General features: G+C 34.6%; 1 protein-coding gene and 1 long non-coding RNA gene across 3 annotated transcripts in view; one reads left to right on the forward strand and one right to left on the reverse strand.

The window, feature by feature from the left end:
* LOC141554301 (uncharacterized) overlaps nt 1–22,235 on the forward strand; it is a 30,679-nt gene extending 8,444 nt beyond the window's left edge. The window contains exon 3 of the long non-coding RNA XR_012485820.1: nt 22,004–22,235. This is a non-coding gene — a long non-coding RNA (uncharacterized LOC141554301). The remainder of the gene's footprint in view (nt 1–22,003) is intronic.
* Nucleotides 1–26,938, reverse strand: part of RIT2 (Ras like without CAAX 2) — a 669,143-nt gene that overhangs the window by 450,472 nt on the left and 191,733 nt on the right. The window lies entirely within an intron of this gene.

Consider the following 26,938-nt stretch of genomic DNA (forward strand, 5'->3'; position numbering starts at 1 on the left):
CCTTGCTACTTTGGGGAAAGGTTATATAGCCCACTTGTTATATAGTTTTTATTTACATTTTTTATTAGAGCTTTTTTATTTACAAAGCATAAGCATGGACATTTTTTTCCAACATTGACCTTTGCATAACCTTTTCTTCCAAAATTTCCCCTCCTTACTCCCACCCCATCGCCTAGCTGGCAGATAGTCCAATATATGTTAAATATCTTGAAATGCATGTCATATCCAATTTATCTATACATATTTATACACTTATCTTGTTGCACAAGAAAAATCAGATCAAGAAGGAAGAAAAAGAAAAAAAAAACTAAGAAAGAAACAAAATGCAAGCAAATAACAACAGAGAGAGTGAGCATGCTATGTTGTGTTCCACATTGTGTTCCCAAGTTTCTCTCTTTGGGTGTAGATCGCTATCTTCATCAATACACAAGTGGAAATGGTTTGAATCATCTCAATGTTGAAGAGAGCCAAATCCATCAGAATTGATTGTCATAAAGTCTTCTTATTACCATGTATAATGATTTCCTGATTCTGCTCATTTCACTTAGCATCAGCTCATGTAGGTCTCTCCAAACCTCTCTGAAATCATCCTGCTGGTCCTTTCTTTCAGAAAAATAATATTCCATAACATTCATATACACAACTTATTCAGCTATTCTCCAATTGATGGTCATCCATTCAATTTCCAGTTTCTAGTCACTATAAAAAGGGCTGCCACAAACATTTTTGCATATATGGTGCCTTTCCCTTCTTTATGATCTCTTTGGAATATAATCCCATTAGAAGCACTGTTAGATCAAAGGGAATACACAGTTTGATATCTTTTTGAGCATGATTCCAAACTGCTCTCCAGAATGGTTGGATGCATTCACAGTTCTACCAACAATGTATCAGTGTCCCAGTTTTCCCACATCCCCTCCATGTAGAGAGTCTAGTGTATTTGAAACAAATAATCTTACAACAAGGTGTTAACTCAGTGGAATTCTTAACTCCATGGAATTGAGATAAAGATTCTCTAGTTTATATGTACTTAATACTTAGTATAGTTCTACAAGTTGACATCTATTCTATAAAATTGACACCTATGATGGTGTACTTAGAATATATAAGAACTAAGAGATCTGGGAGGGAAGAGAGACTCAGAGATAGACAGAGAAGACAGAGGACTGGAGGCTGGAGCTCACACTCAAAGACCCTCCTGGTGGCTGTCCTGTTCCTTCACTTGTCCACTAAAAGCAAGGCCCATCTGAAGGTCCCCCAGAAAGCTAGCCCTACCCTAGGCAAAGGAGACAGACAGTCCAGGAGATGATAAAGACTTTGGACTTTATCTCTGACTATTCTCCAGGTGATTATTCTGCTGAAACCAAGGGTGGTCCAAAGGCCCTCCAGAAACCCAGTCAGAACATAACAGCTCCTTCATTCTTCATTATTTTTTTCTTGTTATCTTAGCCAATCTGACAGGTATATAGTGGTATCTCAGAGTTTTCTTGATTTGCAGTTCTCTGATCAATAGTGATTTGGAGCACATTTTCATGTGGCTACAAATAGCTTCAATTTCTTCTGCTGAAAATTGTCTGTTCATGTTCTTTGACTATTTATCAATTGGAGAATGGCTTAAACTATTATATAAAATTGAATCAATTCCCTGTATGTTTTAGAAATGAAGCCTTTATCAGATCCTTTAAATGTAAAGATGTTTTCCCATTTTATTGCTTCACTTTTAATCTTGTCTGCATTAGTTTTGATTGTTAACTTAATATAATCAAAGTTATCTATTTTATGATCAATAATGATCTCAAGTTCTTCTTTGGCTTCAAATTTCTTCCTCCTCTACAAATATGAGAGGTAAACTATCCTAAGTTCTTCTAATTTGTTTAGAATATCATTCTTTATGTCTAGATTATGAACCCATTTGAAACTTATCTTGGTATATTGTGTTAGTTGTGGATCTATGCCTACTTTTTGCCACATTAATTTCCAATTTTCCCAGCAATTTTTGTCAAATACTGAATTTTTATACCAAAAGCTAGGGCCTTCAGGTTTGTCAAATGCTAGATTGTTATAGTCATTAGTTATTTTATTCTGTGAAGCTAACTTATTTCACTGATCAATGTCTCTATTTCATAGCCAGTATCAAATGATTTTGATGACCACTGCTTTACAATGTAGTTTTTAGATCTGTTACAGTTAAGCAACCTTCATTTGCTTTTTTCTTCATTAAATCCTTTGAAATTCTTGACCTTTTGTTTTTACAGATAATTTCTTGTTATTTTTTCCTAGGTCAGTAGTTTCTTGGGAGTTTTATTGGTATAACACTAAATAAATAGATTAGGTAGTATTGCCATCTTAATTATATTAGCTCAAACCTATCCTGAGCACTTGATATTTTTCCAATTGCTTATATCTGACTTTATTTGTGTGGAAAGTGTTTTATAGTTTTGTTTATATAGTTCCTGACTTTCCCTTGGCAGACAAATTCCTAATATTTTATATTATAACAGTTATTTTAAATGGCATTTCTCTTTATATCTCTTGCTATTGGATTTTGTTAGTGATGCATAAAAATGCTGATAATTTTTGTGGATTCATTTTGTATCCTGCAACTTTGATAACATTGTGCATTGTTTCTAATAGCTTTTTATTTGATTCTCTGTGGTTCTATAAGTATACTATCATATCATCTGCAAAGAGTGATAATTTGGTTTCCTCATTATCTACTCTAATTTCTTCAATCTCTTTTTCTTTCCTTATTGCAAAGACTAGTATTTCTAATACAATATTGAATAGCAATGGTGATAGTGGGCAACCTTGTTTCATCCCTGATCTAATTTGGAATGGATCTTGTCTATCCCTATTACATATGGTACTTGCTGAGGGTTTTAAATAGATGCTACTGACTATTTTAATGAAAAAGTCCATTTAATTTTATACTCTGCTGTGTTTTAATAGGAATGGCTGTTGGGTTTTATCAAATGCTTTTTCTATATCTATTGAGATAATCATATGGTTTTTGTTATTTTGTTTATTGATATAGTTAATTATGATAATAGTTTTCTTAATATTGAACCAGCCCTGCATTGCTGTTATAAATCCTACTTGGTTGTGGTGTATCATCCTGGGGATGATTTTCTGTAATCTTTTTGCTAATATTTTCATTAAGATTTTTACAGCAATATTCAATAAAGAGACTGGTCTATAAATATCAATACCATGTCTGTGTCATAAAAGGAATTTGGTAGGAGTCCTTCATTCCCTATTTTTTCAAATAGTTTATATAGGGAGGCAGAGCCAAGATGGCGGAGAAGAAACACACATCTCTGTGAACGTCCTCACTCCCTCACAACCAATTAGATAAATTAAGTCTCAGAATTAGCTCAGGACTGACAGATACCACAAGGACTGGAAGCACGACTTACCAGCTGAAGAGAATCTGGAGTTTCAACAGGAAAGGTCAGTTCTCAGGGGAGGAATAAGAGAGACCAGCACAGACGGTGGGGTAGGGGCACACTGCGCCCATTGCGCTGGGAAGGCCTCTGGGATCAGAGAAGCCACTGAGGTAAAGGAATCTGGCACAGGCTGTTAGCTCTTCTCTGCTAATTATTTAGCAGTTCAGAAGAGAAAGCCAAAATATTTTAAAACTCAGATTAGATTTTCCCCGGGATCCTGGGAGTGACTCAGCAGATCTCAGCACCAGGGGGTGTGGCCTCAGCTACCTCCTGAGAATAGTTAAGAGATTGACAAGTGGGTGGATACAGCCCAAGGCAACACACACTGCCTAGCTTAGCTGGAGGGAGTGGAACTCAGCTACAGGAAGTCCCAGAGAAGCGGAACCTTTGAACTAGGAACCGCGGTTTCTGGCAGACACTTCCAGTTTGAGCACAGGGGCTTTTCGTGTCACCTGCTGCAGACATCCACTCCCCACCCGGACACATAGGCTGGGCTTCTTGCTGTCTTTACTATTCTACGCCCTCGAAGCACAGTAGTGCTAATCACCTCTGAGGCACTTCCAGGGAGGGGGTGGGGAACTCTCTCCCAGAGCTCTATCTTAGCTCAGGCACAGGAGCCCCTGCATCCATCCGGTCTGGGAGGAAGCTGGTAAAGAAGTAAATAATTTCCTACCCCAGGGACAGACCCCAAAAGTTTTTTTTAAATATGAGCAAAAAAGCTAGAAAAACCATAGATTCCTTCTATACAGAGAAAGAGCGGGTATCCAACCCCGAGGAAGTTAACAGCAGAGAGTCAGCAGATAACAACCCAAAGGGGAACGATCCCTGCCCCCCATCACATAACTCTCTCCTAGAAGAAACTCTTAAGAAATTGAGGGAGATTGAAGAAAAATGGGGAAAGGAAAGGAAAGCTATGATAGAGAATAACAACGTCCTGAAATTGGAGTTGGAAAAAATAAAGAATTCACAGGAGATGCAGGGAAACAAAATTTATGAATTAGAAAAGGTTAAAAAAACACAGGAAAGTAGGATTTCTGAATTGGAAAAGATAAAAAAAGTCTCAAGAAAATAGAATTTCTGAATTGGAAAAAGAAAATAATTCTCAAAAAAAAAAAATTAGGGAAATGGAAAAAAATTCAATAGAGCAAAATAATTCATTTAAAAACGAAATTGGGCATTTACAAAAAGAACTAAAAACTGTGAAAGAAGAAAATAACTCCTTAAAAGTCAGGATGGAACAAATAGAAGTGAATGATTCACAGAGAACCCAAGAATCAGTCAAACAAAACAAAAAAAATGAGAAGCTGGAGAACAACGTCAAATACTTACTGGGAAAATCTATAGACCTGGAAAATAGATCTAGGAGAGATAATCTGCGGATTATTGGACTTCCAGAAAACTATGACCAAAAAAAGAGCCTAGATTCTATTTTACAGGAAATTATCAAAGAGAACTGTCCAGAGATAATAGAAACAGAAGGAAAAGTAGATGTGGAAAGAATTCATCGAACTCCTTCTGAAATAGACCCTAAAAAAAGAACACCACGGAATATAGTGGCTAAGCTGCAGAATTACCACACAAAGGAGAAAATCCTGCAAGCAGCTAGAAAAAAACAATTTAAATACCAAGGTGCCACAATAAGGGTCACCCAAGATCTGGCTGCCTCCACATTAAAAGATAGAAGGGCCTGGAACCTGATATTCCGTAAGGCAAAAGATCAAGGACTGCAACCAAGAATGAACTACCCAGCTAAGTTTAGCATCTTTTTCCATGGAAGAAGATGGTCATTCAATGAAACAGAGGAATTCTATATGTTTCTAAGAAAAAAACCAGACTTAAACAAAAAATTTGATCTACATCCACAAGACTGAAGAGAAACAGAAAAAGGTACACAGAACCCTTGAGAACTGTAACTCTGTTGTGGTTATATAAAAAGTACTCAAGGATGACTTGATTTTACTGATATGAAAGAAAAAAAGGGGGGTGTAGTAAAGGGAAGGAGGTCAGTTCAGAAAAAGGGGAAGGAGAGATAAAAAGAGGGAAACTACATCCCAGGAAGAGACATAGAAAATACACCATATCTGAGGGAACTTAGTGAGGGGGAGAATCATTGTGTGAATCTTACTCTCATCAGGAGAAGCTCAAAGAGTAAATAATTAACATATTTGTTTTTCAGAGAATTTTCTCTCACCTCATTAAAAGGGGGGAGAGGAAAAGGGAAAAGGAAAAGGAGAATAAGTGAAGGGACTTGGAGGGAGGGGGGAGAGATCCTAAAAAAAAAAAAAAAAAAAAGAGGGAGGGTTGCGCATCACAAGGGGGGTCTGTAAATTAAATATCGGGGAGGGGGATCAGGGGGGTCAAGGGAAAAAAGTATAATCTGGGGATAATATGATGGCAGGAAATACAGAATTAGTAATTTTAACTGTAAATGTAAATGGGATGAACGATCCCATCAAACGGAGACGGATAGAAGATTGGATCAAAAAGCAGAACCCTACAATATGTTGCCTACAGGAAACACACTTAAAGCAGGGAGATACATACAGAGTAAAGGTAAAAGGTTGGAACAGAGCCTATTATGCTTCAGGTAAAGCCAAAAAAGCAGGGGTAGCTATCCTTATCTCAGATCAAGCAAAAGCAGAAGTAGATCTCGTTAAAAAAGATAAGGAAGGAAACTATATCCTGCTGAAAGGTAGCATAAATAATGAAGTCATATCGATACTAAACATATATGCACCAAGTGGTATAGCATCTAACTTTCTAAAGGAAAAGTTAAGAGAACTGCAAGAAGAAATAGACAGTAAAACTATAATAGTGGGAGATCTCAACCTTGCACTCTCAGATTTAGACAAATCAAACCACAAAACAAACAAGAAAGAAATTAAAAAAGTAAATAGAACATTAGAAAAACTAGGTATGATAGACCTTTGGAGAAAACTGAATGGCAATAGGAAGGAATATACTTTCTTCTCAGCAGTTCATGGATCCTATACAAAAATTGACCATATATTAGGACATAAAGATCTCAAAATTAAATGTAGGAAGGCAGAAATAATAAATGCCTTCTTCTCAGATCACAACGCAATAAAAGCTACATTCAGTAAAAAGTTAGGGGTAAATAGACCAAAAAGTAATTGGAAACTGAATAATCTCATCTTAAAGAATGACTGGGTGAAAGAGCAAATTATAGAAACAATTAACAATTTCACCCAAGATAATGATAATGATGAGACATCATATCAAAATCTTTGGGATGCAGCTAAAGCAGTAATAAGGGGAAATTTTATATCTTTAGAGGCTTATTTGAAGAAAATTGAGAAAGAGAAGATTAACGAATTGGGCTTACAACTTAAAAGGCTAGAAAAAGACCAAATTATAAACCCCCAACCAAAAATTAAACTTGAAATACAAAAATTAAAAGGAGAAATCAATAAAATTGAAAATAAAAAAAAAACTATTGAATTAATAAATAAAACCAAGAGTTGGTTTTATGAAAAAGCCAATAAAATAGATAAACCTTTGGTAAATTTGATCAAAAAAAAGAAAGAGGAAAATCAAATTGATAGTCTTACAAATGAAAAGGGGGATCTTTCCACCAATGAAGAGAAAATTAGAGAAATAATAAGGAGTTACTTTGCCCAACTTTATGCCAATAAATTTGATAACTTAAGTGAAATGGATGACTTCCTCCAAAAATATAGGCTCCCTAGATTAACAGAGGAGGAGATAAATTGCTTAAATAGTCCCATTTCAGAAAAAGAAATAGAACAAGCTATTAATCAACTCCCCAGGAAAAAATCCCCAGGGCCAGATGGATTCACATGTGAATTCTACCAAACATTTAAAGAACAATTAGCCCCAATGTTATATAAATTATTTGAAAAAATAGGGGATGAAGGAGTCCTACCAAACTCCTTTTATGACACAGACATGGTACTGATACCTAAACCTGGTAGATCGAAAACTGAGAAAGAAAATTATAGACCAATCTCCTTAATGAATATTGATGCTAAAATCTTAAATAAGATATTAGCAAAAAGACTTCAGAAAATCATCTCCAAGATAATACACTATGGATTTATTCCAGGAATGCAGGGCTGGTTTAATATTAGGAAAACTATTAATATAATTGACCATATTAATCATCAAATTAATAAGAACCATATGATCATCTCAATAGATGCAGAAAAAGCATTTGACAAAATCCAACATCCATTCCTACTAAAAACCCTTGAGAGTATAGGAATAAATGGACTATTCCTTAGAATAATCAGGAGCATATATTTAAGACCTTCAATAAGCATAATATGCAATAGAAATAAACTGCAACCTTTCCCAGTAAGATCAGGAGTGAAACAAGGTTGCCCACTATCACCATTACTATTCAATATAGTACTAGAAACGCTAGCCTCAGCAATAAGAGCCGAGAAAGAGATTCAAGGAATTAGAGTAGGAAATGAGGAAATTAAACTATCACTTTTTACAGATGACATGATGGTATACTTAGAGAACCCCAAAGACTCTGCAAAAAAGCTACTAGAAGTAATTCAAAATTTCAGCAAAGTGGCAGGATACAAAATAAATCCACATAAATCCTCGGCATTTTTATATATCACTAACAAAATGCAACAGCAAGAGATACAAAGAGAAATTCCATTCCAAACAAATGTTGAGAGTATAAAATATTTGGGAATCCATCTACCAAAGAAAAGTCAGGAATTATATGAGAAAAATTACAAAACACTTGCCACAAAAATAAAATCAGAGTTAAATAATTCAAAAGACATTCAGTGCTCTTGCATAGGCCGAGCGAATATAATAAAGATGACAATACTCCCCAAACTAATCTATTTATTTAGTGCTATACCAATCAGACTCCCAAGAAACTATTTCAATGATCTAGAAAAAATAACAACAAAATTCATATGGAAGAATAAAAGATCGAGAATTGCAAGGGAACTAATGAAAAAAAACTCAAGGGAAGGTGGTCTAAGTGTACCTGATCTAAAGCTATATTATATAGCAGCAGTCACCAAAACCATTTGGTATTGGCTACGAAATAGACCGGTAGATCAGTGGAACAGATTAGATACAAAGGACAAAAAAGGGTACATCTATAGCAATCTAATCTTTGACAAACCCAAAGATTCCAACATTAATGATAAAAATTCATTATTCGGAAAAAACTGTTGGGAAAACTGGAAATTAGTATGGCAGAAATTAGATATGGGTCCACACTTAACACCATATACCAAGATAAGATCAAAATGGGTCCATGATTTAGGCATAAAGAGGGAGATAATAAATAGATTAGAGGAACAGAGGATAATCTACCTCTCAGACTTGTGGAGGAGTTAGGAATTTATGACCAGAGGAGAACTAGAGATCATTATTGATCACAAAATAGAAGATTTTGATTACATCAAACTAAAAAGTTTCTGTACAAATAATACTAATGCAAACAAGATTAGAAGGGAAGTAACAAATTGGGAAAATATTTTTAAAAACAAAGGTTCTGACAAAGGTCTCATTTCCAAAATATATAGAGAACTGACCATAATTTATAAGAAACCGAACCATTCTCCAATTGATAAATGGTCAAAGGATATGAACAGACAATTCTCAGAGGAAGAAATTGAAACTATATCCACTCACATGAAAGAGTGTTCCAAATCACTACTGATCAGAGAAATGCAAATTAAGACCACTCTGAGATACCACTACACACCTGTCAGATTGGCTAAGATGACAGGAACAAATAATGATAAATGTTGGAGGGGATGTGGGGAAATTGGGACACTAATACATTGCTGGTGGAGTTGTGAAAGAATCCAGCCATTCTGGAGAGCAATCTGGAATTATGCCCAAAAAGTTATCAAACTGTGCATACTACTGGGATTATATCCCAAAGAAATACTAAAGAGCGGAAAGAAACATATATGTGCCAAAATGTTTGTGGCAGCTCTTTTTGTTGTAGCTAGAAACTGGAAGATGAATGGATGTCCATCAGTTGGAGAATGGTTGGGTAAATTGTGGTATATGAAGGTTATGGAATATTATTGCTCTGTAAGAAATGACCAGCAGGAGGAATACAGAAAGGCCTGGAGAGACTTAAATCAACTGATGCTGAGTGAAATGAGCAGAACCAGAAGATCACTGTACACTTCTCCAACAATACTGTATGAGGATGTATTCTGATGGAAGTGGAAATCTTCAACATAAAGAAGATCCAACTCACTTCCAGTTGATCAATGATGGACTGAGGTAGCTACACCCAGAGAAGACACACCGGGAAGTGAATGTAAATTGTTAGCACTAATATCTGTCTGCCCAGGTTGCATGTACCTTCGGATTCTAATGTTGATTGTGCAACAAGAAAATGATATTCACACACATGTATTGTACCTAGACTATATTGTAACACATGTAAAATGTATGGGATTGCCTGTCATCAGGGGGAGGGAATAGAGGGAGGGGGGGTAATTTGGAAAAATGAATACAAGGGATAATATTATAAAATATATATATATATATATAATAAAAAAAATTAAAAAAAATAGTTTATATAGTATTGGATTTAATTGTTCTTTAAATGTTTGGCAGAATTCACATGTAAATCCAACTGGTCCTGGGGATTTTTTTCTTAGAGAGTTGATTAATAAATTATATTTCTTTTTTCTAAAAATGGAACTATTTAAGTAATTTATTTCCTTTTCTATTAATCTGAACAATCTATAATTTTTGTAGGTATGCCTCCATTTCACTTAGGTTGTCAAATTTATTGTCATAATGTTAAGCAAAGTAACTCCTGATCATTGCTCTACTTTCCTCTTTATTGCTTGGTAGTTCTCCCTTTTAGTTTTTGAGACTAAGAATTTGATTTTCCTCTTCCCTTTTTCTAATCAAATCAACTAATGGTTTATCTATTTTGTTCCTTTTTTTTCATAAAGCCAACTCTTCGATTTATTTATTAATTCAATAGTTTTTTTTTTGTTGTTTGTCTGTTTTTTACTTTCAATTTTATTGATTTCTCCTTTTATTTTTAGAATTTCAAGTTTGGTATTTGATTGGGGATTTTTAATTTGTTCTTCTTTCTAGCTTTTTTAGTTGCAAGCCCAATTTATTGATCTTATCTTTCTCTATTTTATGCAAAAAAGCATCTAGATATATAAAATTTCCTCTTATTGCCACTTTGGCTGCATTCCACAAATTTTGGTATATTGTTTCATTATTGTCATTTTCTTGGATCAAGTTATTGTGTCTATGATTTGCTGTTTCACCCATTCATTCTTTAAGATGAGATTATTTAGTTTACAATTTATTTTTCACCTGGCCCTTTATTAAATGCAATTTTTATTGCATCATTATCTGAGACAAATGCATTTACTATTTCTGCCTTTCTGTGTTTGAATTTGAAATCATTATGTCCTAATATATGATCAATTTTTTTATAGGCTCCATGAACTTATGAAAAGAAAGTGTACTCCTTTCAGGCTCCATTCAATTTTCTCCAAAGATCTATCATGGCTAGTTTTTCTAGTATTCTATTTAACTCTAACTTCTTTCTTATTTATTCTGTGTTTTGGGTTTATCTAGCTCTGAGAGTGCATGGTTTTGATCTCCCACTATTATAATTTTGCTGTCTATTTCTTCTTGCAACTCTCTTAACTTCTCATTTAGGAGTTTAGATGCTACAACATGTGGTGCATATATGTTTATTATTTCTATGGAAACTTTTACCAAGATATAGTTTCCTTCCTTTATATCTTTTCACTAGATCAATTTTTGCTTTTGCTTAATCTGAGATCAGGATGGCTACCCATGCTTTCTTTACTTCACTTCAGTCATAATAGATTCTGCTCCAGCCTTTTACCTTTACTCTCTATGTATTGCTTTGTTTTAAATATATTTCTTGTAAACATCACATTATAGGATTCTGTCTTTTAATCCAGTCTGCTATCCGCTTACATTTTATGGGAGAGTTCACCTCATTCACATTTACACTTAACACTTTTAATGGTATTTCCTGCCATCTTATTAACCCCAAATTATACTTTTCTTTTTCCTTTTCCCCTTTCTTTCCTCCTCAGTATTTTACTTATGAGTACTACTTGCATCAAACAGTCTTCCCTCTTTAAAGACCCTCTCCCTTTCTTATACCTTTCCCCTACTATTTCTCTTTCCCCTTCTATTTAGCCTAACCCTTCCCTTTTTCCTTTTTGTGCCCCCACTTTTCTATAAGATGAAAGATGTTTCTCTGTGAAACCAAATCTATCTAATATTCTTTCTTTGGGCCAAATCTGATTAGACTAAGATTCATGAAATATTCATCACCTCCCTTCTTTCCCTCAATTATAATATGTTTTCTTTGCCTCTTCCTAAGATGTAATTTTCATCATTTTATCTCCACTTCCCCCTTTTGTCCTGCTACAATCCCTTTCCTATGTTTAGTTTCTTTTTTATAATATAATATAATAGCAAAATCAGATTATACATGCCCTCACTATATATATATATAGTTTTCAAGAGTTTTTTTTTAACCTTTTTACCTTTTTATGCTTCTCTTGAATTCTTATTTGGAAGTCATTTTTTTTGTTTAGTTCTGGTCTTTTCATCAAAAATAAGTGGAATTCACCAATTTCATTGAATGTCCATCTTCTTCCCTGAAAGAAAATGTTCACTTTAGCAGGGTAATTTATTCTTGGCTGCATTCCAAGTTCCTTTGCCTTTTGGAATATCAGATTCCAAACTCTTTGAGCCTTTAAAGTGGAATTCCTAGGTCCTGTGTAATCTTTATTATGGCTCCTCAGTGTTTGAATTGTTTCTTTCTGGCTGCTTGTAATATTTTTCCTTGAGCTGATAGTTCTGAAATTTAGCCACAATATTCCTTGAGGTTTTATTTTTTGGTCTCTTTCAGGAGTCGTTCAGTGAATGCTTTCAATGGTCATTTTACCTTTTGGTTCTATGATATTCGGGCACTTCTCTTTGACGATTTCCTTAAAGATAGTGTTGAGGCTCTTTTTCATTATGTATTTCAGGGAGTCCAATAATCCTTAGTTTATCTCTCCTAGATCTATTTTCCAAGTCAGTTGTTTTCCCAATTAGATATTTTACATCTTGTTCTATTTTTTCATTTTTTTGGTTTTGCTTGACTGATTCTTGTTGTATCATTGAGTCATTTATTTCCATTTCTTCAGTTCTGAATTTTAGTGAATTATTTTCTTTATTTGTTTTTATTTTTTTACCTCTTTTTTGCATTTGTCCAAATGAACTTTTAAATGAGTTGTTTTGTTCTATGGAACTTTTTTTTTCTCCATTTCACAGATATTGTTTTTAAAGGAGTTATTTTCTTTTTCTGTTTCACAAATTCTATTTTTCTGGAAGTTGCACTTTTTTTTACATTTTATCAAATCTATCTTTCAATGAGTTATATGCCCTTTTCCAAACACTCTTGTAAATTTTTCATTTCCATTCACTATTTTTTTTCTAGCTCTCTTTTAAGATCCTTTTTATTTCCTCTAGGAGGGCCTTGTGTGATAGGGATTAGGTTATACTACCTTTGGGGGCTTCATCTGGAGACAATCTGCCTTTTGTCTCCTCAGGGTTTGAAATCTGTCCTTCTCTTTTGCCATAAAAGCTGTCTATCATCAGAAACCTCTTTACTTTTTTACTTTTTTTTTTTTTTAAATTAAGGTTTGTTTTTCAGGTGGAGGAAGTTTTCCAAATGGTGGAGGCTGCCTTGGGTCAGTGCTGAATCACTCCCAGTTTCTGAGGGGTGTGGCCAGTTTCCATGAGATTCTGGCATTTCAGGATTCACTATTGATTTTTTGTGTTTGTGTGAATGTTTTATAACTTCTCTGATGATCTACTGGCTTGTAACCAGGGCAGAGTAGCCAATACTGCTGTAGATTTCTGTAGATTCCTCCTTGTAAATTCTCTGCCATGGGGAATTTGCACAGCCCACCTGAGTGTGCAGTACCCCGGGTAGTCTGCACCATCCTGGGTCTCTGGGCTATCTGTGCTTGCATTTGTACTCAGCTGCTTGCACTTTGCTGCCTCTCTTCTGTTTCTGATATAAACAGACTTTTTCTGATCTGTTTTCTACCTGTAGATTCTCCACCACTCAGAGTCCTCACACAGACCATGGAGACTATACTACTTTGGGACTTTGCTGTCTGCACTGGCATTTGTCCTCAGCTGCTTGTGCTGACTGCCTCCCTCCCATTTCCAATTGAAACAGACCTTTTCTGCTGATCTTCAAAATATCTTCTGCTGACAATTTGTTATACTCCCAATATTTGTAAATTCTGCCTGTCCAGAGCTAATTCAAAGACTGGATTTTGTAATTAGTGTGAGAGTTGTAGAGAGGGTTTGAAATAAACATGTAGTCTCCACCATCTTGGGTCCGCTCCCAGAAGACCTAATCCTATTGTTATCTAAAGCATGAACCAGAGAAGTTTATCTGAGCCTTACTATAAATTTGAGGCATCTGGCAGTTTTCAAACTTAAGTGAATTTCTTGGCAGTGAAAGACCATCATATTTTCTCAACACTTTGCAAGGGCAGAAGTATGGTCAAACACATTGTTTGGGATTCATTAGAGGATTTAGGTAGCTCAATGGACAGAAGAACTGAGTTCAAATCTGACCTGACACCTACTAGCTGTATGACACTGTGTTTTTTTTGTTTGTTTTTGTTTTGTTTTTGTTTTCATTTTTTTCCCCTAAAATTAACTTGCTAATCATTTGTTTTCATCACATTCATATACCACATGAAAATCAAAACAACTATGAGGCACCACCTCACATCTCTCAGATTGGCTAAGATGACAGGGAATGATAATAACAATTGTTGGAGGGAATGTGGGAAAGCTGGTATACTAACACATCGTTGGTGGAGATCCAACCATTCTGGAGAGCAATTTGGAACTATACCCAAAGGGTTATCAAACTCAGCATATTCTTTGACCCAGCAATACTATTACTGGATCTGAAACTGAAGGAAAACATAATGAAAGGAAGAGGACCCACATATGCAAAAATGTTATTAGCAGCTCTTTTTGTGGTAGCAAGAATTGGCAAATGAGTAGATGCTCATCAGTTGGAAAATGACTACATAAGTTGTAATTGATGGAGGTAATGGGATATTATTGTTCCATAAAAAATGATGAACAAGTTGATCTAAAAAGGCCTGGAAAGATTTATATGAACTAAAGCCAACCGAAACAAGCAGAACCAGGAATACAATGGAAACAATAACAGCAAGAATTTGAGATGATCAATTATGAAAGGTTTGGTTCTCCTGAGTGGTTCAGTGAATCAAAGCACCCAAAAAACTTTGGACAGAAAATGTCATCTGCACTTAGAAAAAGAACTATGAAAATTGAATGTAAATTAACACATGCTATGTTCACTTCTTTTTTCTGTTTTTTTTTTTTTCTCTTTTGGTTTTTCTCTTTTGTTCTGATTTTTCTCTCTCAGAATAAATAATAAAGAAATGTATATTAAAATTAGTTTAATTTAATTTAAACAAACAAAATCATATACCACAACTTGTTCAGCGATTCTCCAGTTGATAGGCATCTCTTCAATTTCCAAAATTCACCCAAAGTGATTTACTATAAACATTTGAGATCTGTACATTTTTATTTTTCTAAATCATCTTGGAAAAAAGAGTTGTTTGTATTTGCAAGTGAAAGGATATACACATTTTTATATCTTTTTGGTGCATAATTTCATATTGTTTTCCGAAATGATTGGATCATTTTGCAGTTCCACCAATAGTATAATAGTGTGTCATTATTTCAATATCCACTCCAATATTTATTATTTTTCCCTTCTATCATTTTGGCAAATTTGATAGATGTGGGATAGTACCTCAAGATTATTTAAATTTGCAGTTTTCTATTCAATAATTATTTGCAACATCTTACATGTCTGTATAGAACTTAATTTCTTCTTCTTCTGTTCATATCCTTTGACCATTTATCAATTCAAGAATGACTCAGTCATTGATATTGAATTTCTTTTATCACAAACTATATAAATAGCATTCATAGAATGAGGTAGTGAAGAAGGTGAAAGGGAGAAGGAGGGAGAAAAAGAGAAAGGTCTGAGAAAGAAATGTGAAAGGTGTAAGAGTTGTGAGAGTGGTGTGAGAGAAAAGTGTGAAAGACAGAGGTATATGTAAGAGTGGTATATATTACAGATAAATTGAACTTGTATTTAGGAATTCATTGATCCAGGCAATTTCCAGATGGAAGAAAGTTCCTCTACTGCTGTAGGAATTAACTTCACAATTTGTAATCTGGGCACAGAAAAGTACCCAAGGTCGCACAGTAAATATCAGATATGGAATTTCAACTTAGTTCTTTCTGGTTCCAATGCCAGATCCTCTTTACACAATTATATGCTTCTGAATCAAAATTTATAAAACATACTACTGACCAGGGCAAATAAGGAAGGCCTCATGTGAGAGGTGCAAGAGAGTCTGATGGAATGAAACCACTCTTCAGCTCAAGATAGACTGGAAAAACTTCAAGAAAAGTTACTCTCACTGAGGTGAAAAGGGTTTTCTGCCTAGCTCAGGTAGACTGTGGAAATCAGTGAGAGTCTTAGCCTTGTGTTGTTTATCCTTCTCTCTTTCTTTTTTACCCTATTCCTCATCAAAAATCCAATTTACTCCTTTTTTATTTTATAATTATAAAATTTTTGACAGCATATATGCATGAGTAATTTTTTTATAGCATTATCCCTTGTAAACATTTTTCCAAATTACCTCCTTCTACTCCCTCCCCTAGATGACAGGCAATACCATACATTCTACATGTGTTACAGTATAACCTAGATACAATATATGTGTGTATATCCAATTTTCTTGTTGCACGTTAAGTATTAGATTCCTAAGGTATAAGTAATCTGGCTAAATAGACAGTAGTGCTAACAATTTATATTCACTTCCCAGTGTTCCTTCTCTGGGTGTAGTTGTTTCTGTCCATCATTGATCAACTGGAAGTGAGTTGGATCTTCCTTATGTTGAAGATATCCACTTCCATCACAATACATCTTCATACAGCATTGAAGTGTACAGCAATCTTCTGTTTCTATTCATTTCACTCAGCATCAGTTGATGTAAGTCTCTTCAAGCCTCTCTGTATTCCTCCTGCTGGTCATTTCTTACAGAGCAATAATATTCCATAACATTCATATACCATAATTCACTCAACCATTCTCCAATTGATGGACATCCATTCATCTTCCAGTTTCTAGCCACTACAAAAAGAGCTGCCACAAACATTTTGGCACATATATGTTTCTTTCCGCTCTTTAGTATTTCTTTGGGTTATAAGCCAAATTGCAGCAATGCTGAATCAAAGGGTATGCACAGTTTGATAACTTTTTGGGCATAGTTCCAAATTGCTCTCCAGAATGGCTGGATTCTTTCACAACTCCACCAACAATGTATTAGTGTCCTAGTTTTCCCACATCCTCTCCAACATTCATCATTGTTTGTTCCTGCCATCTTAGCCAATCTGACAGGTGTGTAGTGGTATCTCAGAGTTGTCTTAATTTGCATTTATCTGATCAGTAGTGATTTGGAACACTCTTTCATATGAGTGGAAATAGTTTCAATTTCATCATCTGAGAATTGTCTGTTCATATCCTTTGACCATTTATCAATTAGAGAATGGTTTGATTTCTTATAAATTGGGGTCAGTTCTCTATATATTTTGGAAATGAGACCTTTATCAGAACCTTTAACTGTAAAAATATTTTCCCAATTTGTTACTTCACTTCTAATCTTGTTTGCAATAGTATTGTTTGTACAGAAACTTTTTAGTTTGATGTAATCAAATTTCTTCTATTTTTTGATCAATAATAATCTCTAGTTCTCCTCTGGTCATAAATTCCTTCCTCCTCCACAGGTCTGAGAGGTAGGTTATACTCTGTTCCTCTAATCTATTTATGATCTCATTCTTTATGTCTAACTCATGGACCCATTTTGATCTTATCTTGGTATATGGTGTTAAGTGTGGATCCATATCTAATTTCTGCCATACTAATTTCCAGTTTTCCCAACAGATTTTTTCAAATAATGAATTTTTATCCCTAATGTTAGTATCTTTGGGTTTGTCAAAGACTAGATTGCTATAGATGTAAATTTTTTTGTCCTTTGTACCTAATCAGTTCCACTGATTGACTGGTCTATTTCTTAGCCAATACCATATGGCTTTGGTGACTGCTGCTATATAATATAGCTTTAGATCAGGTACACTTAGACCACCTTCACCTGACTTTTTTTTTTTTCATTAGTTCCCTTGCAAATCTGTACCTTTTATTCTTCCATATGAATTTTGTTGTTATTTTTTCTAGGTCATTAAAATAGTTTCTTGGGAGTCTGATTGGTATAGCACTAAATAAATAGATTGGGCCTATCCAAGAGCACTTAATGTCTTTCCAATTATTTAAATCTGACTTTATTTTTGTGGCAAGTATTTTGTAAATTTGTTTTGTAATTCCTGACTTTTCTTTGGCTGAGCCTTCCACTGTACAGATTAGAGGCTACCCGGGTCTGTGACCCCTGCCATGCAGGTTCTTAATTGCCCCAAGGAAAAGCCCCATATAGCAGCATGCAGCTGCACAGCTGTGCAGCGATCTGTGCTGAGTCACTTCTGGTTTGGGGTAGCTATAGGCAGTTTCTGGCATTTTTTTAATGGCTTTGATTTCTCTGCAGATCTGCTGTCTTGCAAGCAAAGTAGAGCAATCAGCCTATGCCAGAGTCATCTATCTCTGTAGCTTTTCTAACCCCAGAGACCTGCCCAGCCCAATCTGCACAATATGCTAGCCTTTAGTATATCACTGTTTGTGAGGGTCTTTTTCCCCATCCCTCAGGATAGACCTTTTCTGATGAAATTCCATATTCTCTTCTTAGGTAAGTTGTTGTACTTCTAATCTTCCTGGGTTTTACCAGTCAAGAGCTATTTTTGAGGCTAAATTAAATAGTTGGTAGTGAGGGTAAGAGAGAGATTAGAAATTCACATGTGGCTTCTCCTCCATCTTGGCCAAGATGGATCCTTTAGAAGCAAAACATAATAATGATATTTTACTAACAAAATACTATAGAAATGTGAGTTGTTGTTTTTTAATCAATGATAAGGTTCATATTTGCAAGTTATGTAACACTGAATTGCATATTGAGTTTTCCCCTCTCAAAACTCTTTATTCCATCCTCTTCTACAGGCTTTTTGGGACCTTGTTCCTCGCTGCTTACAGAATGTGTTAGTTTTCATTGAAATTGTTTTTAATTTAATTTAATTAAATTTTTAATATACATTGCTTTATGAATCATGGTGGGAGAGAAAAATCAGAACAAAAGGGAAAAATCATGAGAGAGAAAAAAAACCCAGAAAAAAGAAGTGAATATAGCATATGTTGATTTACATTCAATCTTCATCATTCTTTTTCTGAGTGATAATATTTTCTATCCAGTCTATAAGAATTGCCTTGGATCACTGAAACACTGAGAAGAACCAAGTCTTTCATAATTTATCATTGCACATTCTTGCTGTTCCTGTGTACAATGTATTCCTGGTTCTGCTTGATTTGTCCAGTATAAATTCATGTAATTCATTTCAAACTTTTCTAAAACAAGCTGTATAGAACAATAATATTCCATTACCTTCATATACCACAATTTGTTCAGCCATTCTCCAACTGAGGGACATTTACTCATTTTCCATTTCTTTGCTTTCACAAAGAGTTGCTGCAAACATTTCTACATATGTGGATCCTTTCCCCTCCTTTATGATTTCCTTGGAATACAGACCCAGTAGTGGTACTGCTGGGTTGAAGAGTATGTACAGTTTGATAGCCCTTTGGGAATAATTCCAAATTACTTTATAGAATGGTTGGATCATTTTACAACTCCATCAACAATGTATTGGTGTTCCAGTTTTCTCACATCTCCTCCAACATTCATCATTCTCTTTTTCTGTCACCTTAGCCAATCTGAGAATTGTGAGGTGATACTTCAGAGTTGTTTTAATTTGCATTTGTCTAATCAATAGTGGTTTAGAACATTTTTTCATGTGACTCTAGATGACTTTAATTTTGTCTTCTAAAAATTGTTCATATCTTTTCATTTATCATTTGAAGAATTACTTGTATTTTTATAAATATGACACTGTTCTTTATATATTTTAGGAAATTGTTAAATTTAAATATTCTATTTTTTGGAGTTTCCAACTTATTACTGTACAGTATCTGTAAATCTGTCTGGATAGCACATTTTCTTCTGTATTCAGAATTTTGGTCCAAATTACGAAGTACTATATATCATCTCTCTGTCTCTCTGTCTCTCTATGTCTCCTTCCCTGTCTGTTTCTGTCTGTGTCTGTCTGTCTCTCTCCCTTTATTTTCCCCCCAAATCTAGTGGTAAAAAATTGTAATTCTGGATCCTGGAGAGATGGTGAATTGTGTAAATTCAGATTATTTGTCTTCATGAATTCAAGCAACAACATGGGAAGTCACCAAATTACCTAATAAAAGTTTGGAATTGCAGCTAGTCATAGAATTAATGCTATTTAGTAATGAGATTAGGTCTATAAATGGCCACTTCAATTCTATAGGTAAGACAGCAATATTAACTTAGGAAAGAAAAAAAATTTATATATATATATTTAGATACTGTGGTAGAATTTCATGTGAAGAAATGTGATTCTCAAAATTTGAATTATCCTTGTTTCTTCATAAAAAATGTAATTATTCACATGTTCTAGCTTACTAGATCTTCATTCTGTTATAGTAAATAAACAATTTCTCTAATTCAAATAAGAACATCAGTCTTGTTTATTTATTTATTTATTTTAATACTGGGAGTTCTCTATGTTCTCCAATTTCCATAAAAATGAATAGATAAAAAGTTACTCGTATGATGGCATATTTTGTTATAGAGTTTTTAGCCATTTTTACACCTCTACAACAATGTACCTAAAAATGCAAATGGTAACATTTCTGGAAATGGAATAGTGATTTCTTTAGAACACTGGAAAACCATGGTTATCTTGATATGTTTTGTAACTGAGGGAAATTATATATATACATATATATATATATGTGTGTATGTATATATACATATATATGTGTGTATGCATATAGATAGATATAAATTATGTTCTTGATCATGTAATTGATTGTAATTGAACTGATGGATTATAGAATTGTAACTCTACAATGCCCCAGATATCATTAAATAAAAGCATTCATTTTATGTATGAGAAAACTGAAATTTCAAAAAGCTGGGTGACATATTCAAAGTCAGTACAATGCAGAGCCAATCTTCACAGACAGATTTGTCATTCTTTTAGCTTCTTCCTTATTACCTTCTCTTGAGTTAATATCGAAGTTTATTTATTTAGCTGCTTATCTATTTATTATAGTGGGAATATTCAGATAGGTTAATTATAATAAGATACATTTGTAGTGATATACCAACACTTGTGTTTACATACTTGTTACTTCCTGGTGGAAATTCTTTGGCATTGTCAGACTTATAATATCACTTACCTCAAGATAGTGGTAGGCATGGTTCTAACAACCTCAGGGTGGGATAAAGGTATTAGGAGATATACTCTTCTCCAAAATTAGTGGCTGTTTCAAAGTTATTTCATTGTCAATTTTCTGATTCAAAGTATTGAGGGGATGAGCATAGTGACAAAGTATTTTCATGCATCCTATAAGAAGATGTTCTTCAATAACTCCTGTTCTTACCTAGATGTTTTTGTGGGGAGGATTAGCCTACTTTGTTGTCTCATGTTTATTTTCTGTCTCATATTTGTTTAACATTTCTACATAAATGGAATCTTCCTGGGAAAAAAAATTCCCTGCAGTTCTTCAACTTGTTATTCCTTTTACTACATTTTAACTGATTCACTTTTTGCATATACAGTCCTATATGTACTGTTATTCCCTAATTTAACTCATAATAATGACATCTGAAGTTTATTAAAATTCACTTTTATTTCCTTTACTTTCTATTATGAACCCTCATTCTACTCATATCCCTAAGTCTTCTTCCACTGATGTTCCTTCTGTCAAGTAAAGCCTTCAAAGCTTAGGGTTAAACTAAGCAGCAGATGAAATCTGTTTCTGGCATCTCTCTATCCTACTGTCTATTTCTCCTTTTTCTTTTTTGAGACTCCCCCATTAAATCTTATCCCATCAAAATTTCTTATTGCCCCGTAACTCTCCATCATACCTCATATTTGAGCCTCATTTTCATAGGTATCTTTATAAAACTTTACATATGCTTCATTCTATACCTTTGATAAATTTATTCAGAATATTTATATATCACTTTGACTTAGAGTAGTATGCAAGTCATCTAAACAACACATTTGCATTTTTATTGGTATCTTTGGTGCCTTTTCTCTGTATAACAGACAAAATATGATCTTTGAACAGGTCCACCATTATATATAGCTGAAGTACTGGGATGATTTTATATTTCAATTTCTAGAGTACTGAAAGAACCTCTAACTCTTCATTCCTATCTTTCTAGCACAGTTTGACTCTTCTGATGCCAGAAAGTACTTTACAATGCAAGAAAACCTTTCACTTCATAAAGAATCAGAAGGAAGACCCAAGTGCCAAGGGGAAAAAAAATAACAGCTATTTATATGTATGTGGAGCTTCAATGATTTAATATCTGAGTCTTTCTTGAGAACAGGTATGGATGTGGAATAGAAAATGAGACATAGAAAAAGAGATCGAATATCCCAAGGACAAACATGGAAATCATCAGAAAAATGTATCCACTTGTTCTGGATCTTATTGTCCCTGGAAATGTCTTTCCTATCACATTTTCCTCTTCCCAACTGCACTCTCCCTTTATTTTGAAGTATTTTCATGTTTAAACACAAATGCCCAGGTAATATTCTCTTTATTCTTGCCCACCATTGTTCTCACTTCTCTTGAACATCTGTTCACCAATTAACTTTCCCTCTCTTGGTGAGAGATGGCTAATACTGCCAATCTATTTCAGCATGAAAGTGACTAAAGGACTTGGAACATACAGCTATAAAGTTCATCTGGAAGAACAAAAAGTCAAGAATTTCAAGGGAATTAATGGAAAAAATGCCAATGAAGGTGACCTAGCTCTGCCAGAACTAAAACTGTATTACCAAGCACCAGTCATCAATACCATTTGATAATGGCTAAGAAATAGAGTGATTACTCAGTGGAATAGTTTAGGTTCACAGGACACAGTAGTCATAAACCCAAAGATGCCAGCTTTGGGCATAAAACTACACTATTTGACAAAAGCCCATGGAAAATTGGAAAGTAGTATGGAAGAAACTTGACATTGATCCACACCTAACACCATATACCAAGATAAAGTCAAAATGGATGCATGATTTAGACATGTGAGTGTCTAAGTGAGACAAGAGTGATAATATAAGCAAATTAGAAGGACAGAGGATAGTTTGTCTCTCAGATCTGTGGAGGATGAAGGAATTTTTAACCAAAGCATAACTAGAGATCATTATTGATCAGAAAATAGATAATTTTGATTATATTATATTTAAAAGTTTTTGTACAAACAAAACTAATTCATACAAGATTAAAAGGGAAGTAATAATCTGAGATATCATTTTATATTCAAAGGTTCTTATAAAGGCCTTATTTCTAAAATATGTTGAGAATTGATTCAAATTTATAAGACTTCAAGACATTTTCCAATTGATAAATTGTCAAAGGATATGAACAGACAATTTTTCAGATGAAGAAATTGAAACCTATTTCTAGTCATAGAAAAAGGTGCTCTACGAATATAATTAAGATGACAATACTCCCTAAACTAATCTATTTATTTAGTGCAATACCAATCAGACTTCCAAGAAACTATTTTAATAACCTAGAAAAAATAACAGCAGAATTCATATGGAACAACAAAAGGTCAAGAATTTCAATGGAAGTAATGAAAAAAAAATTAAGTGAAGGTGGTCTATCGGTACCTGATCTAGAACTGTATTATAAAGCAACAGTCACCAAAACCATTTGGTATTGGATAAGAAATAGACTAGTTGATCAGTGGCATAGGTTAGGTTCACAGGGCAACATAGTGAATAAAAATAGCAATCTAGTGTTTGACAAACCCAAAGATCCCAAATTTTGGGATAAGAATTCATTATTTGACAAAAAGTGCTTGGAAAACTGGAAATTAGTATGGCAGAAACTAGGCATGGACCGACATTTAACACCACATACTAAGATTAAATCAAAATGGGTCCAAGATTTAGGCATAAAGAACGAAATCATAAATAAATTGGAGGAACATGGAATGGTTTACCTTTCAGACTTGTGAAGGAGGAAGGAGTTTGTGTCCAAGGGAGAACTAGAGACCATTATTGATCACAAAATAGAAAATTTTGATTACATCAAATGAAAAAGTTTCTGCGCAAACAAAACTAATGCAAACAAGATTAGAAGGGCAGTAACAAATTGGGAAAACATTTTTATAGTTAAAGGTTATGATAAAGGCCTCATCTCCAAAATATACAGAGAATTGACTTTAATTTATAAGAAATCAAGCCATTCTCCAATTGATAAATGGTCAAAGGATATGAACAGACAATTTTCAGATGATGAAATTAAAACTATTTCTGCTCATATGAAAGAGTGTTCCAAATCACTATTGATCAGAGAAATGCAAATTAAGACAACTCTGAGATATCATTACACACCTGTCAGATTGGCTAAGATGACAGGAACAAATAACGATGAATGTTGGAGGGGCTGTGGGAAAACTGGGACATTGATGCATTGTTGGTGGAGTTGTGAAAGAATCCAACCATTCTGGAGAGCAATCTGGAATTATGCCCCAAAAGTTATTAAACTGTGCATACCCTTTGCCCCAGCAGTGCTACTCCTGGGCTTATATCCCAAGGAAATGGTAAAGAAGGGAAAGGGACCTGTATGTGCCAAAATGTTTGTGGCAACCCTTTTCATAGTGGCTGAATGGATGTCCATCAATTGGAGAATGGCTGGGTAAATTATGGTATATGAATGTTACGGAATATTATTGTTCTGTAAGAAATGACCAACAGGAGAAATACAGAGAGGCTTGGAGAGACTTACATCAACTGATGCTAAGTGAAACGAGCAGAACCAGAAGATCATTATACACTTCAACAATGATACTGTTCGAGGATGTATTCTGATGGAAGTGGATATCTTCAACATAGAGAAGAGCTAATCCAATTCCAATTGATTAATGATGGACAGAATCAGCTACATCCAGAAAAGGAACACTGGGAAATGAGTGTAAACTGTTATTTTTACCTTCTGAATCCATTTCTTCCTGTGCAACAAGAAATTTGGTTCTACACACATATATTGTATCTAGAATATATTTTAATATATTTAACATGTATAAGACTGCCTGCCATCTGGGGAAGGGGGTTGGGGGAGGAAGGGAAAAAATCTGAATAGAAGTAAGTGCAAGGGATAATGTTGTAAAAAATTACCCATGCATATGTACTGTCAAAAAAAAGTTATAATTATAAAATAAAAGAAAAAAAAAGAAAAAGGTGCTCTAAATCACTATTGGTCAAAGGAATGGAAATTAAGACGCCTCTGTTGTTCCACTACACACTTCTAAGATGATAAGATGACAGGAAAAGATAATGATGAATGTTGGAGGGGGATGTGGGAAAACCGGACACTAATACATGGTTGGTGGAATTGTGAATGGATCCAACCATTGTGAAGAACAATTTGGAACTATGCCCAAAGGATTATCAAACTGTGCATACCCTTTGATCCAGCAGTGTTTCTATTGGGCTTATATCCCACAGAGATCTTAAAGGACGGAATGCATATGATGCAAAAATGTTTGTGGCAGTCCTTTTTGTAGTGGCAAGAAACTGGAAACTGAGTGAATGCCCATCAGTTGGGAAATGGCTAAATAAGTTATGACATATTAATGTTATGGAATATTATTGCTTTATAAGAAACAATCAGCAGGATAATTTCAAAGAGAGCTGGAGAAACTTACATGAACCAATGCTAAGTGAAATGAACAGAATCAGGAGATCATTGCACATGGCAACAACAATATTGTATAATAATCAATTCTGATGGCTATGGCTCTCTTAACAATGAGAGGTTCAGACCAGTTCCAATGATCTTGTGATGAAGAGAACCATTTATATCCAGAGAAGACTTCTGGAAGTGAGTGTGTATCACAGTATAGCATTTTCACTCTTTTTGTTTTTTGCTTGCACTTTATTTTCTTTCTCATTTTTTTCCCTTTTTCCTTTCATTTTTCTTGTGCCACAAAGTTGTATAATATGTATGGATATATATGATTTAACATATATTTTACTGTGGTTAGCATATATTGGATTACTTGCCATCTAGGGGAGGGTATGGAAGAAGGTGGAAAATTAGAACACAACATTTTGCAATGATTAATTTTGAAAAAAATTGCCATGTATATGTTTTGAGAATAAAGAGCTTTATTTTAAAAAAATGAAATAAATTATGGACAGCATAAAAAAGAGGGCTAATGACATGACAACTGTGATGTCTTGACTTGGCTTGAATTGGATTTGATTGAGGCAAAGCTATACAAATTCATGAGATTCACTATCTGTAAAGTATGGGCTAGCTCTCTGGAGGGCCTCAGCATCAGCCAGAGTCAAGATAAATCAAAGTCCTTGGTCTTTAGGAGAAGAAGTGAAGGAGGCAGGCAAGTTGCCACACAGCTAGCAAAGGATGTATTCTGGATTCTGGAGCCTGGAGTCTACAGCTTCTCTCCTCCTCTTCCTGCCTCCAAGTGCCTCTCAGTTCTCTTTCTCCACTCTCCAATCCTTGCCTAAGATTATCTTACTACCAAACATTCAACAAGCACCAATAATGAGGAGAGCCATCATCCAAATATATGCTAATAGAGTCATTGTCTTACTTACATTACCTTGTCTAAATAGGTAGCCTTAAGTGCTCTCTTGTCTGATTCAGAGTTTCAGACCTCTACATCTCCCCCTTACTTTTGTTTTAGAACACAGGTGGTGAGCACGCCCTCCATGACTTCTCAGCAAGGTGAGAACCCCAAAAAGGATGTGACCACACCCTCCATGACTTCTCAGGAAAGGGGGTGAAAACACCAAAAAGTTGGTTTTCATGCCCCCACTGACTTCTCAGGAAAGGAGGTGAAAGCACTAAAAAGGGGATGATCATTCCCTCCCTGACTTCTCAGGAAGACAGATGGAAAACACCAAAAGGAAGTGGGGAGTCAAGCCAGATATTGCTAGCAGGTTCTGGGCTAAAGGGTCTTACTAGAAATGGGTATACACAAATCCATCAGCATGGGAGGTATTACACAAGCACATGGCAATAAAGCATAGGCTAGTAGTGATGACTCTTACCGCAACTGGCACAGGCTTAATGTGGTGTAACAAACATAAATTGTTCATGCAAGTAGTGATGTAAC

The sequence above is a fragment of the Sminthopsis crassicaudata genome, chromosome 1 (genome assembly GCF_048593235.1).
Source record: "Sminthopsis crassicaudata isolate SCR6 chromosome 1, ASM4859323v1, whole genome shotgun sequence".
Classification (NCBI taxonomy): Eukaryota; Metazoa; Chordata; class Mammalia; order Dasyuromorphia; family Dasyuridae; genus Sminthopsis; species Sminthopsis crassicaudata.